The sequence below is a fragment of the Rhamphochromis sp. 'chilingali' genome (genome assembly GCF_963969265.1).
Source record: "Rhamphochromis sp. 'chilingali' genome assembly, chromosome: 11".
Classification (NCBI taxonomy): Eukaryota; Metazoa; Chordata; class Actinopteri; order Cichliformes; family Cichlidae; genus Rhamphochromis; species Rhamphochromis sp. 'chilingali'.
The window spans coordinates 6807500-6823361 of record NC_137938.1 but is presented as its reverse complement, the minus strand read 5'-3'; the positions used below and the strand labels follow the sequence as shown (position 1 = coordinate 6823361).

General features: G+C 43.4%; 1 protein-coding gene across 3 annotated transcripts in view; it reads left to right on the top strand.

Annotated features, from left to right (window-relative positions):
* The window catches only part of LOC308405059 (low-density lipoprotein receptor class A domain-containing protein 4-like), a 285430-nt gene that overhangs the window by 247739 nt on the left and 21829 nt on the right, over positions 1 to 15862 (top strand). The gene's annotated exons all lie outside the window — the stretch shown is intronic.

Here is a 15862-nt window from a genome sequence, read left to right as displayed (position 1 = left end):
ATATAATATAAATCTGCAGGAAGCTATTTTTTTTTTTTTTTGCAGCATCTCACGTAAAAGGATTTGCAGCTCTTTGTCTTTTGTGATAACTGGCTATAATGTGCATCTTTCACTGAATTTGAATTGGACTTGAATTAGACTTAGAATAGTAATCAGGATAATATATTAGCAGAGTATAAACTAATAGAGATGGCTCTAATATTGTTTTTTTTTTTTTTCAACACTCTGTTGAAGTCTCTTAACTGCCACCAGGTCACTCACCTAGTGTTGGAGTTAGAACTGGGTTTTGTTTTTTACTCACTTTTAGCTTGTTGTTTTTTAGAAGTAAGTCCCCTTTCAGGTTGTTAGCATTCATTGGTTTCCTAGCACAGCGGTCCCCAACCTTTTTTGCGCCACGGACCGGTTTATGCCCGACAATATTTTCACGGACCGGCCTTTAAGGTGTCGCGGATAAATACAACAAAATAAAACTAGTACCGGTACCGAAAAAAGAAGATTTATTCATAACACACGTGAAAAGACCCAGGAAAACAGAGTTAACGATAAAAACGATAACAAAATAACGCTGAAAACCGATAAAAACCCTGAAAACCATACATTTCACACCTGAGCCTCAACTCTCACGGACCGGTACCGGTCCGAGGCCCGGGGTTTGGGGACCGCTGTCCTAGCACACTGTTTTACAAACATGGCATGAATATTACGAACAGCAATTTTTTTTTTTTTTTTTTTTTTTTTTTTTTTTAAAGCAAGTTTGATTGTTTGCAGTGCGCTACAGCGGTATGGAAAGCAGCTTTGTCGCTGACGTGTGACAGCTCTTGTTTGTTTGGGTTGAGCGTCTCGGTCTCCACGTTACAGAGCCTCTTGTTAGAGTCCATGTTATAAAATATTTAATATGTCATGTTAGCGCAGCAGGGGTATGATTTGTTACGCTTTTTTTTTTTTTTTTTTTGCTTTGCTTTTTTTGGTTTGTTTTCTGCAGTTTTCGGCCTTAAATCAGCTTGACCACGCTCAACAACATTCTTATCTCCCGACTCTGTAACCCTGTGGTTTTGGAATCAAACTGACAACCCTTGACGCTCCAGACACTGGAAAATGCAGCCCTGGAGCTGCAGCTTGTCTTTCTTCAGCTGAACAGGTCAAGTTCAGGAGGCAACCTCCCCAGCCCAAAGCTGCTGAAAAGGTCAATCCTCGACTTCCTCCTTCCACTCGTCCCAGCAGCACCTTCGCTGCTCCTTTCACAAGTTAGTTGCTGGCTGCTGGGACGCCCTTTGTGTCTAGTTTCTGCACCCCCAACACACGTATACACACACTCCAGACCTCCTCCCCTAGTTCCCAAAATGCCCTTGGGACTAGGGCAGATTAGTAGTCGTAGTGTGTTTGAAGACAGACCATCCATCAAGTGTGTGTGGTGGTGGGGGTGGGGTCGGTTAGTAGTCTGCTGTCTCTGTCAGCATCTATTTACACACAGTTCGACTGTCTGAGATGCTAAAGAGCTCGGTGAATGAATCAGCCCTGCTGTCTGCTGCGTGTCTTATGACTCCAGGTCTACGGGCACGAACGGGGACCTATTACAGTCAAACAAGACGCTGCACTCCAGACACACACTGGCAGACAGTAGCCCCCTTTTCCCCCTCATGCTGCAGGTCTGTTTTTCCCAGCATCGAGACAAACGAGATGGTTGGCATGTCTATTAGCCTTTGTGAAACCATGTCTGACTGCACATCTCGTCTCCTCTCCTTACTTGAAACAAAGTGGCGATTACCGCCTTGAAATTTAAAGAAAAAAAAAAAAAGAAAGGAAAAAAAACATCAACTGAAATGCTGTGCCACCCGCTGTTTGTCAGATTTTGGGTAATCCGTTTGTTTATGTGAGCAGGAACACCCAGACAGTGGAGTAATGACATGTCTCTTCAAGTGGTTTGCAGGGTTTTCCTTGGATTCTGAGAGGCTTACATGCTGAAGTTTCCACAGGGGTGGCACCAGTGTGTGTGTGTGTGGGGGGGGGGGGGGGAGTCGAGGCCTCTACACTTACTATGGGAACTTTAGTGCTTCAGACAACATTTACAAAGTTCTTCTGCAAGACAGATATGCATGGTCGACCATTTTTATGATCACAAAGAAAACCTAGCTTTTTCATAACTCCCTGATATTCAAATAGTCTGTAACAGAAGGGAAGACCTCGACAGGATATATGCTGTTTCAGCTATTATAAAAATAAAAGGGCTGACAGCTGTACAACGTGGTGTTTTGCATCATGCTCTTTGAAGTTTAGCTAATGTATTTGGAACTTTAATCTGTGATGAAGAAGATGATGCATAAAGCAGCATTTTGTATATTTTCTACGTGTGTCAAGGAGCACTCCTACATACGTAGGGGGAAAAAGTTGTTTAAAGCTTTTGCTGTACAGAAGAAAAATACAGAGTATGGTTTACATCCATGTAGTAATTCAAACTCTCTTTGCTCTGAGGTCAGGGACTAAACCAAACTGAGGCAGCAGTCGAATTGAAATGACTGCTTTCGTCAGTGAAGTCTGGTGGATTATACTGCAATATTGTCAGAAAGAGCTGTCTGAAGGCTGGTTAAATGGTGATAAATATAAATATGGCAAATAATTATACCCACATCGATTCTCTTAGGTGTCCAAAGTTTGTGTGTCAACACGGCTGCTTACATTAGTTTTATGTGCTGGTTGGTGCTCCTGCCTGGTTGAGGGTGTCTCAAGGATGGATCTGAGTCACAAAGTCAGACATCCATTTTTCATAATGATATGTCTAAAACAGAGTTATTAAGCTTCCTAAAAACTTGCTAACGTTGAATCATTCTGTTATTCAAAGAGTTCTTGACGTCTCACCTGTTGCATTTGTTGCCATTTATCCTAAAAAAAAATTGAGCTGTGATTTTTGCACAGTTAACAAGTTAAACTCTGTGCAGTGCTGATGACTTTCGGCCTTTCTAACCTGATGTTAGCAATACATGATAATCAGACAAATACAGGTAAGAATACCAAGCTGTCCACAAACAAACATCAGAAAAGTCCCATGGAAAAACATTTGTCAAAAAATGAGCTCCTTGTTTGTACTTAGACATTCACCTTACTGTCAGTTTTCTTAAAACTGTCGTTTTAATGGCTGAATGGTAGGTAGACACAGCTCAGATGGGAGGCTGCCGACGGTTCCAGAGGGTCTTCTGTCCTTCACTCCTACTTTAAAAAGTCTGACACTTCCTGTCAGGTGTCAGCATTCGCATTGTTTTGGCAGGGAATTTGACATCCATATAGATTTCAGTACAATAGGTATATTTTGGTTTTAGAGGGACATCTAACACGCCTGTGTACTCACACACCCAAAAGTTTACATTTTCTACCGCAGCAAGACACTGATTGTGTGAGTGAAGGGGCTCCTTCTGTGACCATAAGTAGGTCTTTTTTTTTTTTTTTGCTTTTAATTGCCTGAATACAACAGTTGTCATATGTAGTAATTGGCGAGTGTTGCAGCATGTTGTTTAGCACCACCGGGGTTTGGCTCAGTGCAACATATACCTCTGTTTAGCCACAATGTGAAGAACGCCAGGAGGTGTCCTGACTGTTTTTCAGTTAATCCATTATTATCTTATTTTAAAAGATTGTATTATTTTTATAAGGTTCTTGGAGGAACAGAGAGGCAGTTAGTGCAGTTAGAGTTCTGTGTGCACCCATGTTGACCATTATCCCTGTGATGGTCGATGTTGTTTTATGATCTCATTTTTAAATGACCCATTATTTCTTTTAATAAGCCTCTAAATCACATGTTGTTGTTTTTTTTTTGTGTTTGTGTTGGGGGGGGTGGGTGGTTTTTGGTTTTTGTTGACACTGTTGCTAGTATGTGCCAGTAACTACAGATTCCTGTTATTGAGACATATTCGTGACCAGCGTGTTCAGAGAAGTCTTGGGCGTACTCTCAAACACTCTTGTTCGCCCTCAGCTTCGCTGTCTGTAACGTATCCCACTGATCTGCCTGGGGGTAAATCCACAGCCTGTGCCAGCTGGGCCACTGGCTGTGCCCTAATAAGGCCCATGGATCTGACCTTATCACAGGAAATTCTAAAGATTATGGAAGACTGGGAAACAAAAGATGAAATGGAGAAGAAAGAAAGGGATAGAAAAATCTCTGTAGTTACGTAAATGTGACTGTTCCTTTTTCTGTATGTATGTTAGTAGTTGGTATTAACTTGATGGTCCATGATAGATCCACAGATCACACAGCTGTACTTTCTTACAACTCAAGAATCTCTTTTGCGCAAGTGATGTCTGTGGGGTGTTTCACTTCATTTTTTATTTTTTAACATTTTAACCCAGTTTAACCTCCCAGCCGGGAGTTAAGTGGTACAGGATGTGTGTGGGAGACAAAAAAAAGAAGCCTCTGGTTGCCCAGATCCTTCTCTGCGTCCTCCTCTCCTCCCTCACTGCTTCTGTGCTCCTCTGCTCTTCATTAGCGATTCAGAGGGCTGTCTGATTTTTGGTCCCTTTTCTCTCAGTCCAGACACACAAGTCAGACAGCGGTGTCTGATACCTAGCACCCCCGCCTCCTCCTCCTCTGCTTCTCCCCCTCGGCAGCCACCAGCTGACCCCAATCAGGCACAGGGCCTGTTCTATTGTGTGGCTGGGGAGAGGGCGGGGGGACACTTGCTCACTGGCTAACACAGCCACAGACTCAGACAGGGGGTCAGAGGGAGATGGAGAGTGTCTAGTCTGGCCTGCCATACCTCTCTGACTCCCAACCCCCAGCCATAACACAGCATTTCTCAGTTTCTCTCCCTCTCTCTCTTCATCATTTCCTCCCCTCCCTCCGTGCAGGCTCGCTGGAGGTCCCAGATGTATCTGATGCTTGTCATGCAAAGTGTTTTCGACTGCCATTGTCTTGATAACTAAGTTTTCTTAGCAGCATCATCTGTTTCCATTTGCAGTCTAGCCTGCAAGCTTATGTAGACATATAGGATGTATTTTGGTTTTCCTCGAGGAAAGGGGCGGATCATTTATTCCTGCATACACTCGCACTGCATGAAATGCACGCTGGAACTCCAAATGTAGATGAATTTGCCTTGAAAATAGTCCCCTGCAAATTCCTGTTTGAGCTTTAAGAAAGACTTGTTGTGTTTTTGTTTTTGTTTGTTTGATTTTTTTAATTTTTATTAACGACAGATAGGGAAGAGCAGGAAAAATACAGAGGAACACGCTATGCAGACCAGGTGTTGAATAGACCTCTGTGCTGGAACACACAGCTCCACGAGTGCCCACACCTTACCTATTAATATCAAAGCCCTTCCACTGACAGAACAGGCATTTGTGAGCATTATCTCCAGTGCTGATTTATAAAGATGCTCCTATCAAACTTAAACTGATGTGAAAATAACTAGTTGGTGTTCATGCTGAAACCGGTTGTCATGGAAATAATAGATCAGCCAAGAAGATAAATATATCATGTAGACCAACTGAAAGTATTACACTCGGATTTTAAGGGGCCATTTGTGTTCACGTTTTGAATTTTGCACACTGACCACACAAATCTATTCCTTTGAATTCCCTGTAGGTGGAGGTTATAGGTTTAATTTAGACACGTGGCACACTTTCTCTCTTTTTCATTCTTGGCATATAACTGGAAGCTAACGTGTCTCCTGGCTAGACGTGCTAACGATGATTAGGGATCCTGCTCTGTGCAGCATGGAAATCCTGTGTGTGTGAATTATTAATATAGGTCATAGTCACAGCATCCGGCTTGGCCCAGCCCAGCGCCGTCCCAGCACTATCGCAGTACATGGCCCCTGCTTTCCCTACAGCCCACCCCATCTGTCTGCCAGATTAACCTGGCTGATCACCTACACCAAGGTCTGCACCGGGCAAGGATTCATAAAGGATACCTGGCAAGAATTCTCCCCATTATCACGAGACTCGTTTCTTTTGTCTTTTAAACGAGATCCTTCAAAGCTACACCTTCTAATGTCTTAAACTGGTGGGAAGACTCGGTGCTTTTGTAGCTGTAATAACGATTCTTTCCATAAACCCGTAGTCCCCGACCAGTTTGAGCACCTCAGGCTGCTCATTTACAGCTATTATATTTTCACAAGATAAGAATCCTAATGGGAAGAGTTTATGGTTCTTCATAAGAAACTTGCTTCCCATGATGAATTGCGTCTGTATGTGTGTGTGAGCTGGTGGGTGGGACTGTATCCCCCCCATTAATATGTGAGCATTGGACTGTTGCTAGAGAAAATGTCTGCTAGTGTGGTTGAATGTCTGTGCTGGAGTAAAGAGTGTGTCTATATGCGTGTTAGTCCTTAGGCAGGCATGCCCTCTCAGCAGTTTTCTTTGTCATACATAGTCATACTGCATCTCCATCCGGCGATAGATTATTTTCTCCCAGTTTTTATCTGGAGTATACTGCAGATTCTAAAAAGAAACAAGACTGTACTTGGAAACCTCAAAGCTGTCCAAAGACTTGGGCGATGCAGAACGTCATAGCAATCTCCAGCTGACTTTTGCCCCCCACCCAGGGAAAGCCACTACCATAAGCAGTGCTGAAAGGTTACACAAAGATATAAAAGTGTGTCTTGTGAGTGGGAGTTGCTAAGTTGTTGGTATCTTTGGTTACACTCAGTCTTTGTGTCGCCCAAAAGAGTTTTACCTCGACGAGTCAGGAGCTTCTTTTCATTTTCCAATATTCGCCTTGAGCTGAACTCCCCAAGTGGTGCTTCAGCACAGAGAAAGAAGAGAGAGAGAAAAGAGGGTGGTGTGGGTGGGAGGAAAGAAAGGAGAACGCAAGACAGAAGTGAAAAGAGGGAAGAAGACGAAAAAGAGATGGGGTGGGGGCGGGGGGGTTGCCGAGTCTGTATTGCTCTGCTGTGTTCTGTATTGACTCTAGAAAGTGAATTTTATTTCATAAAGCACACGAGAGGAGCACTTTATTCCATTTGGTATGCCTGACCTCAGCTGAATCAATCCATTCTCTCATCAGTAGAGCCACACATGAAAACACACACAAGGAGGCAGTTAGATTCAAACTGTTTTGCTTTAGAAAGAATGCTGTCTTAATATTAAAATGGTAAATGGTCTGCACTTGTATATTCAACTGTGCACTTTACAATGTGTGTCTTATTAAACTGTCCACAAAAACACACTCTGGTGGTGGAGCTGCCAGGCAGGATGCCATTGGGAGCACTTTAGCTCATGGAGGGGCAAATAGTTTACAACCTGCCCCACCAACGTACGCACGTAAGCTGCCGAGTCCAGTATAGAACCTGTGGATTGAATAAAGTTAAAGTTAGTTGTCTAAGTTTTACTAATGTGTGATGAATCACACAATGCACAATGATCTGTTGTACTCTATACCATTACATCTACCAGAGATCGCAGTGATTCTGTACACTTCTTACCTGTATTTGGGTCCATATTTGCTTGTCAAATATGGATAGAGATTTCCAGTTTGTCAGTAAGCTATTGTTCCTTATCACCGCAGACAGAAATGTATAATCACAAACTGCATGAGTCTGGCTGACATCTATTGAACCATGAGGTCTCCACAATGGTTCAAGAGGTTCAGTTAAATTGAATGATCGTCTGCTTTCACTGACAGTGAGTTTGTGGCCATGTTGTTGGTCCTGTTCAACTACAAAGACAAACTTTCCAGTCATGATCACAGGTCCCGCTGTCACAAACGGGATGCATCACGATTGAGACTGATAGTATGACTCTTGTCCGTATGGTGTCCTGCAGGGAATCTTTATTTTAACAACAAAGATGACCGTGTGAGCTAAAAATGTGAATGTGTTCTACACCATATATTTGTTAGCTTATACGGACGTTAAAACCCATATCCAAAATGGAATCGGCTGTCTTCCCCCAACCCAAAATATGTCCAGTTTTGAAAGTGTCCATCTCTGAGACTTTTCGTAAATCATTTTTATTTATATAATACCAAATCACAACAACAAGACCCCACAGTAATGCAGAGAAACCCCAATAATCATACCACCCTCTATAATTCAATTCAGTTTTATTTATATAGCGCCAAATCACAACAACAGTCACCTCAAGGCGCTTTATATTGTACAGTAGATCCTACAATAATGGATACAGAGAAAAACCGAACAATCATATGACCCCCTAGGAGCAAGCACTTTGGCGACTGTGGGAAGGAAAAACTCAGTTTCAACAGGAAGAAACCTCAGACGGAACGAGGCTCGGGTACGGGTGGCCATGTGCCGTGACTGGTTGGGGGTGAGGGGAGGAAGACAGGTCACAGACATGCTGTGAAAGAGAGCCAGAGATTAATAGATGATTAAAAACAGAGTGGTGTATAAACACATGACTGAAGAAGAAACGCTCGGTGTGTGATGAAGTGAGCCTTTAACTTCTTGCCGTTCCTTCTCCGATGTGAGTAAAGTGAAGCTGCGAGCCACTGAGGTATGGCTGCACTATAACGCTGCAGCATCTTGGCTTGGTCTTTTGCCCAGAGGACCGCTGTTTTATTTCCTTTTAGCAAGACACGAGCTGCTCTCCACACATAACTATCTTCCCCTCTGTTTGAATCGCTTCGTTCTCCCCACCTTCCCCATCTCACCCCTACCCCTGTAGCCTTGGGTCTATTTATACCCAAATTCCCCCCACAACAAGACTAAAACATCGTGCCCATCTCCAAACCACCACCACCATTAGCTAGAGAATGGGTCTACGCTGCACTCTCCCTACAATGCGCTACGCCAGCCTCCCTGCCTCTACTTCTTCTGCAGCATCTTTTCTTTTTTTGTAGTTTCCTCTGTTGTCGGCAGCTGTTGCTCAGCACCGCACCGAAGTTCACCCTGCGGTCATGGGCAAGTGTTCCAGTGAGGGTGGAAAAAAAACTTTTTTTTGATACGACTTTTTTTTCCACCCGAAACTTTCATTAATCTTGCTTCTTTTTTTTTTCCACCTCATATCCCCCTCCCACCCCCTTCACTTCCCTCTGTCTCTCACTTCTCGTTATTCCTGTCTCACTTTCACCGACTTTATCTTTCTTTCTGGTCTCTAACTCTCTCTTCCTTCCTCTTTTCCGTCTATCGCTCCTGCCTAATCCTGCCTGCTAGGCATTGCTTCATGGTTGTTAAGCATCTCAATCCAAGGGGGGGTGAAGAAAAGAAATAGGAGCAAAGGAGGGAGGAGGCGCTAGTCATATGGGGAAGCCTATTGAGCAACTTAAGCGTGGTTGTTTTGCTCTGTTGGCTTGGCACAATGAGACCGCATGTGGAAGACATGTTTACACCCCTTCATCTGTGAGTCGGAGGGAGTGGGAAAGGAGGAAAAAGTGGGAGGGAAGGTAGGACACATAGAGGAGGTGGGATACGAGAGAGGGAGGCAGAAATGATGACAAAAGTGTATATATAGATAGAGAGAGAGAATAGACTGGGAAGAGGTGGGATACAGAGAGGAGGCTGAAAGAGACAGAAGAGGAGGAGAGCGATAAGTGATGAAAAGGAAAGCATAGACGGATTAAAAGAGGACAGGAACACATGGGTAAATACAGGCTTGAGGAGTGTAAGAGGAGGGTGACGGAAAGAAGAGAAGAGACAGACATAATGAGAGAGAGAGGAGAAACAAAAATAGAGAGTGAGAGAGACAGTCCATCTCAGCAGAGAGACAGCCAGTATGACAGTGAGTCATAGCAGAATAAAATGCCACGCAAGCATATGCTGGTGTTGAGAAGCCATCTTTTTCCAAAATGGAAACCAGTTATGATTTGCAGGCGGACGTGTGGGGGGGACGGTGCAGATTAAACTGAGTTATTACAAACAGACGGGGTGTAATTACACATGAGAGGAGGAGGCTGTTTGTCTTTTGAAGATGGTCCTTGTTTTAATTCACATTCTAGCAGGTCTACTCAGGTTTTGTTTCTCTTTCTTTTTAAAGTATGTGGTTCTCTTGGTGAGGTGTGAAATAGGTTCTCACAATGGTTACTTATCAGTGTTTGAAATCATTTTTTTTCTGTTTAGTTTTCCACCTGGTTTCAAGTAGGAAGATTTCTTAATTCATTTCAGTTGAAATTTTGATTGTAGATAAGTAAAGAGTGTGAGAACTGGAAAAAGTTCAAGAAATCCCAGTGATTGTGGACTAAAGTATGTGATAACATACGTTAACAGCAAAAAAGCGGCATTGTCTTCTGTTGTTTGTTTTTTTTCCTCCAACCAAAAATTCACATATTGAATGGACACAGAGGAAAAACAAATCCTGATATTTGCACATTTTTGCATCTTGTGTTCCTCAAAGTTACTTTAGCAATTTCAGGTATTACTTTGACCAAGTAGAACATGTAGGGACCTTCATACTGTAGTGGTTAACACTTTTGCTTGGCAAGTAAGTTTGCTGGTTTGATTCTAGTCTGAGACGCAGTCTGTCACATTAAACATGCAGTGTGGTGATGTTTTGTGACATGGTTGGCAGCTCATCTGCTGTCAGAAACAAGCAGTTTCAACTTTAAGGCAACTTTCTCTTGATCCGCTGCCTCCTGCAACCAAGAGAAATTATGTTCCCTGTGCTCACAGAGCTTTTTTTTTCTTCCATGAGATGACCCTGATACGGATAGCCCCACATTATGACATCATACTGATCAAAGAATAGAAAAAAGGAGCATTTGGAGCTGGCTGAATTCTAACATTTTGGTCCAGAGGTTTTGTTCTTTTGCAGACCTCATAAAGCTTAGAGGAGGGTAACACTGTTACACTGTCATTGTAACAGCGTCAATATGATAGGCAATAAGGAAAAGCACATGGGTGAAAATATTCCTTTGATGCAACCATATTTATTTTTTGTCTTTATGGCAAGAACTTCTAGAACATTTGACATGTCGAAAGAGAAAATTGGGACCCTAAGGGAATAGTTTACCTAGTTAACCATGGAGAACTAAACTAGCCTGCACAGAACTGTGACTTTATCAGCTTTCTTTGGTATAAAATGGAGATATGTTCAGAGTCAAATCCTAGAAGCCAATCCTAGAAGTCACGTTCTGCAGTCTGGTGGGGAAGTCTGAAAACAGAAGTGTAGCGTGTTACGGCAGCATGTTGTTTTTGGAACGGCATCTGCATTGATACCTAATGGGTGTGATGATGAGTTGTCCATATAGATCTGACCATGTAGTGTTGAAAGGTTCCTTTTGAGGTACAACCATGTGCATTACACAATCATTCTGCACGTACCATTTGGACCCCGTGTGTTTGTGTAGCCCCAGCAGACAATGCAACTGCAGTCTAGATGTTCCCCATGTCTCCCAGGGCTTCCTGAGTTCCACCCACAGCATCCCCTGCCGTCTCCTTTTGGCTGATCACAGCAGCCACAGAGTTTGGAGCCTGTGTCTGGGAGGTGTCTGCTACCCATACTCAAAAGTTAGACATTATATCTACCTCCCCTGTGTGGTAGCAGGAGGAGATGTCTGTTTTTTCATATGAACACGTGCCAGGACGCACGCACAGACAGACTGATGAAAGCCCACTCGTTTCTTCCTCCTCCACCCCTCTCCCATCTCGTTCTGTTTTTTTCCACCACTCCGCTGTTTTGTTGTTCAGTCTCAGAGACGCCATGCTTTGTTGTTTGTCTCCCTTTAACATCTGCCCATCTTTACCGTATTCTCCCCGCACCTCTGTCACTTCCTCTGGTCTTGTCTGTCCTCTCTGCTCCCTCCGCTCCCTTCTCCTCTCTGTGTCCAATCTCTGTCTTATTTTGTCTTTATCTTTCTCCAATTCTCTCCCTGCCTCTGTTCCACTCTCCCAGCTATTTACTAGTACTTTCTTGTTCTTCTTCTTTTTTCTCTCCCTTGTTCAGTTCACCCAGACCTGAGAATGATTTTTACCTTTTCTCGCCTTTAGCTTCAGCCAACCTGTGATGTTGACCTGCAGAGAAACGAACACTGCAGAATAATTTTCATAACCCCCCTGCTAAGTTGACAAAGATCTATGTGTCTGGATGGCTGGCTGAGCTGCCTTTGGCTAATAAGAGTCAGTGTGTGTGTGTGTGTGTGTGTCAACTCTCCATTTATGTTGAGACTAGCATTTTTATTTTTTGAGCTTTGAGTTGTTTTCAGTTTAGTGCTTCAACAGTTTATATTCTTCTTGTCGACAAATCCAGTGAAAACATTCCAGCTCACAGTATTCCTGGTGATACTTGTAGACTTCCCTGCGTTTTTTTTATTGTTGTTGTTTGTTTTGTTTTTTTCTGGTTCTCACCCCCAAGCTTATTAGTTCCTCCCTACTATATAACTTCATTGGGTTAATACATATTTAGTGAATTGGTGAGTATTTCTGACATCCAGAAGCTTCACGTGGAACTGGATTTGAGATGAGATGATATCAGTTCTTGTGGAATTGTGAAGCATGCCATTTATGTATAGCTTTAAAAGTAAATTCTTTCTAATTGGACCAAATATTATGCAGTTTGTATTTGGACCAAATTATTGGTCCTTACACAGTTATTTGATGATTGCAGCCCCAAATTCAAAACTCTTTCATTCTTTTTAAATTCTGACATATAGTGTTGAGTCATCTGCATACGTAGAAATCTTGGCCTTATTTAAGGCAAGTAACAGTAATGGACGAAGGCAGCTTCCTTTGTACTCCACACTTTTCAGCTCACATTTAAAAAGGATTTAAAAAGTCTATCTGTATGTTTGTGTACTAATTCATGGCTTTAAAGGAAGGTGTCGACTCCCAGTGTAGCTCCTCGGTGTATTTGAATCTGCTTTTTTTGTTTGTTTGTTCTCTGTGCCACAGAGGATATGTCACTCTTCAATGATCCCCCACAGTACGTAGAGTTTAGTAGTTTGCAGCTTTTCATGGTTTATTGGTCCAGCCTGTTATTGTTTCAATAGGATCTGTGAAAGAATGGTACATCATATCAGTACCACAGCTGTCTGTTTGCCAGTTTGTCCTTGGGTCATATGTGTAATTGTCTGTCCTGTTGTCCAATTTTTTTTCTCTAATATTAGTGTCACAACAGCCCACTAGTGTGTTTCCTCTGACTGTGTGACCACAATGGCGTGTATGTTTTATGGCGATGAGGCTAACAGCGGCCTTCATTGCCAGTGACTGTCAAAACTCCGCTTCGAGGTTGAAGGACATTACCACAGCCTTCTTGTATGCTCTAGGTTGTTACGGCCTGTTGGTTAACCCTGCTTGGTGAACCACTATGAGCCTCACTGTAACCATATCCTTCACTGTTATCACAGTGCTTCGATCACTTGTGCCTTTGGCTAGGTGAGGGTGCTTGCAGGGCTTTGTTTCCACCCTGTTGTTGCATGCTCAGCCAAATTGCTTTCACTGTCTGTCTTTTGGTCATTTGTTAACAACATGCCTGCAACAAGCATGCTCAAAAAGAATAGAATGGCCTTCCCACTTCTTCATTTTAAAGAAGGCTGTCTTTCTTTTAAAGCAATTGCTGTAATTACAATAATGATCTCTCAGTGCGAGACAAGCAAAGAGCTGAACTCAAGTGTTTATACCCGAGTCTTCATGGAGGACCACCCAACCATGTGACTGTGTGAACAGAGTTTGGTTCCCCACAGGTCTAGTAACACACACACATACAATTCACGCGAGCATTTCTGTTCTATTTAGAATGTATTTTCATTTGCTCGCCCCACATCTACTCACGCTGATCCCAGCTGACCTCAGTCAATACACACAGACTCACAGTTGCACACACTCACTTAAATCCTGACATTAACCCTGCAGTCTGGTTCAATCACTCTGAGAGTCAAGGCAAGTCTGGCTTTATGACACAGGGGTGGGGGTTGAAGGTGTCTAGACGCTATCCTGTCTGTCTGGTTATGATAATGTACACACATGCAGACACGCACCTGAGAGAATGCAGGCCAGCTCGGACTGCAGGCAAGCTTGTGCAAAGTGACATTTCAGCAAACGGATGAATTCTTTAACACGGGCCTCTTCTCTGCTTTACTGCCATTCATGAATATTACAGCGTTGGAATATTGATAATATTAGACTATGTTGTAATATTCATGATATGTTATCCCAGAGCCCCTCTTCCCCCCCCTCTTCCCCCCCTATCTTTGTTCATGTTATATTCATGCAGATAGAGATGATATGGCTACGCTGGTCCTTTTCTGGAACTAAAGTAGAGATTTATTGCTGCCTCAGCATCAGGTCTCATTGGCCTGCATCAGCAATAATCAGACTTGGGCCGTCTTCAAGGAACATTTAGCTGTGACACAAAATAAGAAAGTTATGTGGGTGCACACAGGATGGAAATGAGTTGATGGTAGGAGGCAAGAGGTGTGTGCGTGTGCGTGTGCGTGTGCGTGTGCGTGCGTGTGTGTGTGTGTGTGTGTGTGTGTGTGTGTGTGTGTGTGTGTGACTTTGAAAGTTTTTGAAAAGTTACATTGAAAATGCATTTATCATTATGTCTTTGTGTTTGTCTTTGAATGTTATGATGGCTAATAAGCAAAGCAATTTAAGGAAGGATGTTAACGTATATGCATACGTTAACGCAAAGAGTTCCCCTTCACTTCATGTCACCATGATTTCTGCAGAGATTCAGCTATAAAGATAAAGTTTGACTTACATGGAACTGAGAAAGACGTTTCTCATATTTCTGTTATTTTTGTATTTGGCCATCATTTGTGGAGGTAAGAGTAGTGTCTTACTTTTCGCCTTTAAATAAAGTAGATTTTAGATCAGTCCTGTTTCATAACTCGTACTGTTTCTTTTCCAAGCCAACATGACGGTTCTTCGAGTGTATACTGTAACTGTGGACAGGTTGGACGCTTCCTGCTTTGTAATCCTATTTAGTCTGAGCGCTGCAGCATAGACGAGTTGTCTGAATTCCCCCGCGCTGTACGTTCAAGAGAAGAAGGGTAGGTCAGATAAAGAGGAAAAAAGATAGAGGGAGATGGAGGAAAGATGAAGTGGAGAAAAGAGACAGAGCTGTAATTGTTTGTTCTCTTGTTGCCCTCAGTCCACATAGCAAGTCTGACACCCCTGCCTCTCTTTTTGTATCTCCCTCCTTCTCCAACACACACTTCCTTCTCTCCTTTCCCTTTCCTCACTGTCTCCATCTCTTTTTCTGACTCCTAGATACCCGTCTAATGGGCTAAAGTATCCACAAGCGCGCGCGCACACACACACACACACACACACACAACAGGCCCCCCTCTCCTCGGGGTTAAGCAGCACTAAACTAGTTCATTTATTTCCATGGAGAGACAGATTGTAGTGGGGGGCTGTAACTAGGCTGATATCTGCTTCATGCTTTATCACACACACACATACACACTCCTACTGTGGTGGACTCTTGCTGCCAGGCGGATGCCAGCCGTCTAGACGTTACCGTGCACATCTCCCAGGGGAGGCAAAGGGGTGCGCGAGCACTTGCTTCCTCTCCCTCCTTGTCTCATTCTATCCGTCTCTGTTGCACAGTGTGTGTGTGTGTGTGTGTGTGTGTGTGTGTGTGTGTGTGCCAGCCAGGTCGCTGCCATGGCGCCCCAGAAGCTCCGGGCCTTGTTGATCACGGCACCGTGCCCAAGGGTTACCATAGCAACGGCAGTGGCAGAAGACTGGCTTGTGTGTGTCGAAGGAGAACTGTGTGTGTGTGTGTGTGTGTGGGCCCAATGTGGTGGGCAGCAGGCTGTGAACTCAGCAGGCCTCTAACTGGGCAGCAGGAGAAAGACTAGAATAGAGAGCGTCCTTTCATTTTTTTTTCTCTCTCTCTGTCTGTCTGTCTTACTTTTATCTCCTCCTGTTTTCCACTTTCACATGTGTGTTACAGCGCACATTCCGCGTTTACGGATATACACACTTGTCAGCCCAGACATGAGAACCCACAGCTTGCCTACACTGGGATTTGGGACCAG